General features: G+C 46.8%; 1 pseudogene; it reads left to right on the forward strand.

Annotated features, from left to right (window-relative positions):
- The first annotated feature begins 233 nt into the window (after positions 1–233).
- Positions 234–1,509, forward strand: LOC105876185 (vesicle transport protein SEC20-like; annotated as a pseudogene).
- The last annotated feature ends 3,369 nt before the right edge of the window (positions 1,510–4,878 follow it).

Raw genomic sequence — 4,878 nt, forward strand, 5'->3', positions numbered from 1 at the left:
GAACACGTAGCTTAGCAGGACAGACCCACAGACGCCTCGTGGCTGCTGAGTTCTGTGATGGGGCCATGTGCACGCCAACTGCCATGGTATTTAACCTTCAAGACAAATCTGCAAGATTTCACAGCCAGCTTTTCAGATCAGAAAATAGAAGCTCTGGCGGGGACGAAAATAAGGCCGTGCGAAAATGCGTTTTAGTTTGGGTCCCGCCGCTGCCCGTAGCCAGCGTCCCCAACATGGCAGCTCCCTGAGATGTCCACGTCGGGATCTGTAACCGAGAAATTGTCAAATTCGACCTGGAGGTGAAGGCGCTTATCCAGGATATCCGTGATTGTTCAGGACCTTTAAGTGCACTTACCAAACTGAATACCAAAGTGAAAGAGAAATTTCAACAGTTACGTTACAGAATACAGGAGCTTGAGCGGTCGGCTAAAGAGCAAGTCAGAGAAACAACATCTACTCCAGGAAGTGGAGAATCACAAAAAGCAGATGCTCAGCAATCAGACCTCATGCAGGAAAGCTAATCTCACTTGCAAAATTGCAATCGACAATCTAGAGAAAGCAGAACTTCTCTGGGGAGGAGAGCTCTTAAGGCAAAGGAAAACCACCAAAGAAAGCTTGGCCCAGACGTCCAGCACCATCACAGAGAGCCTCATGGGGATCAGCAGGATGATGTCACAGCAGGTCCAGCAGAGCGAGGCGGCCATGTAGACTCTAGTCTGAAGGAAGCTGAAGCGAGCTGTCCCAGGGTCAGATCGGCTGAGACCCCAAGTCAGCAGAACGGGAGCCCATTGCTTGTTCCCATGATTAGCAGGACGGGGCTTGTTGACCAGCTGAAGAAACTGTTTCTCCAGGCAAAGGGCCAAGAACCTATGGCCTTGCATGCAAGCCAAGGTTGCCTGGTAACCAGCATGCAGTGCTAGGCACTTGCAAGACGGTCTAGGATTCAAGGTCTCTCACACTCAAGCCGAGATTGTTTGTCATCCGAAAGCGGTGCAAAACATCAAAGAGATCTCCTGTAGAAGGTCATGCTTTTTGCTTTGACTGGAAAAGCAGGTGTTGTTGGCCGTGGGAAGTCACGTACCAAAAAGTAGCTGGGAAAGTAGCTGGCATGAGAAAATAGCTGTGGGACGCTTGCCCAATTAAACTGTATATAATAAACTGACGAGCACTTTTCCAGTGCAGCAGTCTGAAACCATCTCTTGTCTCTGTTTCCTTTTTTCTTCTGGGACTGCAGCCAATTCTGTCTGTGTGCATCTTATGTATATGTTCTATGTATGTCATCCTCTGTTCTGTAATCGGGCCACGACACTAGTCAATTCTTCATGAACAATCCTGGACGCAAATGAAGAATTTAAGTCCATGTCCGGGACCATCCAGCTGGGCCAGAAGCTCATCACAAAATACAATCGCCGGGAGCTGACAGACAAGCTTCTCATCTTCCTTGCTCTGGCCCTGTTTCTTGCTACAGTCTTCTATATCGTGAAAAAGCGGCTCTTTCCTTTTTTGTGAGACCCCAACGCTGCCAGCTTTTGCTCTTCCAGCTCCTGTGTCAGGGTCTGTCCAGCTCCCGTGCACCAGCCTGGCTGCCAGGCTGAGCCCCAGGTGCATTCACTCCCGTGACTCAGCAGGTCAGGTGAGAAAGCAGCTGCCTGGTGTTCTGCAAGTGGCTTGTAGAAGGTGAGCAGAGCAACAGGAGCAGGCCTGTCACTGGGACATCAGCAGGACACAGGAGCCCCTCGAGCACTGTGGGTGCTGCCGCGTGGAGCACTCAGAGCCCAGCAGCCAGGATGTGATCCTCCTCTCCCTGTCCCTCTGAGCCCTTGAATGCCAGATCTGGTGGAGGGAAGAAAGAAGAGTTGGGAAGAAGGATGATGAAAACTCATGGCCATTCCTTGAATAAACTTGATTGTATTTAATAGAATAAAATCCATTTGGTTTTATAAGAAAGGAAGAAAGGAAGGAAGGATGGAAGGAAGGAAGGGAAGGAAGGAAGAAAATAGAAGCTCAAAGAGTTTGAATAAGATGCCCCAAGACCATGGCTGGCCCAGAGGTGAGACTGAGACTCGGTTCTGTTTGTCTAGAGAGCCCTGGTGGTTTCACTCCACCACTTTAACATCAGGTAGAAAGGCACCAAGACGTCCTTCTTCACATGCCTGTTGAGGGTCCAATGGCTCTTTTATCAAATTGGCTTTAGTGCCTAGATTGCAGGAAGGCATGACCCTTAGCACCTCTTTCCACTTGAGCTGCCCTTTTATTTCACTGTTTTAAGTCTCCTTCCATAACCCTGTTCAGCAAGAAAGTGAATATGTTCAGGTTTTCACTCAGGTTGTCATTCAGATTTGCCCACAATGTGCAACCTGAAGCTCTTCAAAATGCAAAGCTGGGGCAGCGTTGCTGCCTCCTGCCCCCGTCAGCGAGGTGGGCTGAAGCAGCCAGTCGCTGCATGCCCAGCCCCTGCTACAGTTTCCTGTTTGTCATTGGCTTTTTGTGACCTCCGGGTCTGTGAAAGATGTTCTCACTTCTCAGGGGACCTGAAAGTCTGCCCTGATTCCCTGGATACAACTACTTCTTTATGTTAGGATTATTAGGCAAGAGCATCCCTAGAATAATGCTTCCAACAAGTGTCTAAGAAGACATCTTTTCCTGGAGCTGCCCCGACACCACGGCAATGCCAAAACCACGCACGATGGTGGCTTCTTATAGAAATACCAGCAACTCTCCATCAGGGGGCCCTGGCAGCTTAACTCACACATGGGATGGGCCACAAGTGACAGGTGGTTGAAGACCCCAGGAATAACCTTCAACCAATGAGCCAAGACCCTAGAGTCCTTAACCCTTGGGTGGAACAAGTCCGAGGTGTTCTAACTTTCCTCTAGAGGCCTCCAGTGGGGTTCAGCCATGACTGTCCACAGCGATAACGCCAGTGGAAACATCCTGTGCACTGGTCTCCTTCTCTGTTTCACCCCTTCTCCCCTCCCAAGGCTTCCCAGCAGCAGTGCTTAGAGCATCCCTTGCATTCCCATCTTAGTCTCAGGGTCTGCTTCCAGGGAACCAGCCTTAGACACCCCTAGTGCAGTTGGCACACTGCTGAGACCCCCAGTAATGCAGCCGACAGGGGGGGAGGGGCAGATGGCATTGGGCTCCTAAACCTTTAGACTCTTCAGTGCCAAAGAGCTGTTGTTCCAGCCAGAGGCATCCACCAGGAGCTCCTGGAAGGTGTAGGAGGGCAGGGCTCAGGGAGGGGAGCCACACAGAAGTGCGAGTGAATTTCTCTTCCAATGGCCTCTACAGGTTGAAAGACACCACACCCCTATTCCAAATTGAAGTGTCGTGAAGCTCACAATCAAAAAGAAACTTCCAACTGCAGGAGAGGAAGATTTGGTCTTTTGCAGATTCACCGAATTTCAGGAGAGAAAGAAGGGTAAGATGTTTCTTCTTCCCCTTCCTCCCTGAAACTCACTTCCTTTTCTACCCTAAGTTATATACTGCATTAAGTCATCTAAATAACTTCTGGTGTGGAGTGGGAACTCAACTCATGCACCCCCACTTCTCTAGCAGACACCTAGGGACCCACCATAGCCCTGTTCTCAGCACACCAGGCTGTGGAGGGGTCAGAGTATGTCTCAGCATCCAGTAACACAGGGATTGGCTCAGGGGTGGGCATGTGACACCGTAAGAGCCAGTGAGGTCTCCCCTAGGACTTCTGGGAAAGAGCCCTTTGCTCCTCCTCACTGGGTTCACACTGAGAAGACGATGGCTGAGGCCTTGGAAGCCATTTAGTCTCACTAGAAAAGGCCTGAAGATAGAGCCCACATGGGGGAAGGCAGAGCTGAGAGGTGGGGAAACACCAAGTCCTTGTGGCACTGAGCAATGGAATCTGCCTGTCCTTCTCTGGACCTCTTAGTTGTTGAGTCATTTAATTCTCTGTCTTGCTTAATCCCGTCTTAGTCAAGTTTGCTGTCACTTACAATAAAGAGTCCTAACTGATGCAATTGGGAAAGAACAGTTTTCTTAATTTTCTTTTGCACCACGATCTTTTCCATTGTCTTCTGTGGCCAGAGTGACCCCACTGAGGCCAAGGCGTGCGGCAGCTGGATGCCCCTCTGTGTGAGTGTGCACACAGCATTTGTTCTTGATCCCTCTTGATCTGCAGAAATGTACCAATTCCTCAAAAGGGGGTGGCTGAACTTATAACTAGCATTAAGGAACTTGCACTTGAGATCCCCAAGGATCTGATTCTGACATGCTAAGGTTTTTATCCCAAAAGTTAAGGTTTCATTAGCAAATAAATTTATGCAAAAGCATTTGAAGAAATTAAATAAATTCAAACACAAAACATAATCAATTTAACCAATTAAGACCAATATTTTGAAAAGGATGAAAAAATATTTCATCGTAAACAAATAAATTCAAATATGTAAAATAAACAATATTTATCCACTAGCTTTTTTGAGAGGTTTGCAAACATGGTCATTCTTTAGTGGAGAGTTACTCATATTACCTCATTTTTTAAAAATCCTTTGGTTTATCTCCAACTTTTATTATAAAATACTCAACCTACAGAGAAGTTACGAAAAACAATCAAATAAATATGTATATAACCTTCACCTAAATTAGCCAACTGTTAACATTTTTCCATATTTGTACTATATATGTATGTGATATACACACATTTATGAGGAACCATCTGAAAGTTAATTACAGACATCATGACACTGAATCCTTGAATGCTTTAGCTTCCATCTCCTAACAAAAAATATATAATTATCACACTCAGGAATATTAACATGATACAATACTATTAATATTACCTAAATATATGGTCCATATTCAAATTTTTCCATTTGTCCTAATACTGTCTTTTACAGCTGACTTTTT

The sequence above is a fragment of the Microcebus murinus genome, chromosome 12 (assembly GCF_040939455.1).
Source record: "Microcebus murinus isolate Inina chromosome 12, M.murinus_Inina_mat1.0, whole genome shotgun sequence".
NCBI classification, from domain to species: domain Eukaryota; kingdom Metazoa; phylum Chordata; class Mammalia; order Primates; family Cheirogaleidae; genus Microcebus; species Microcebus murinus.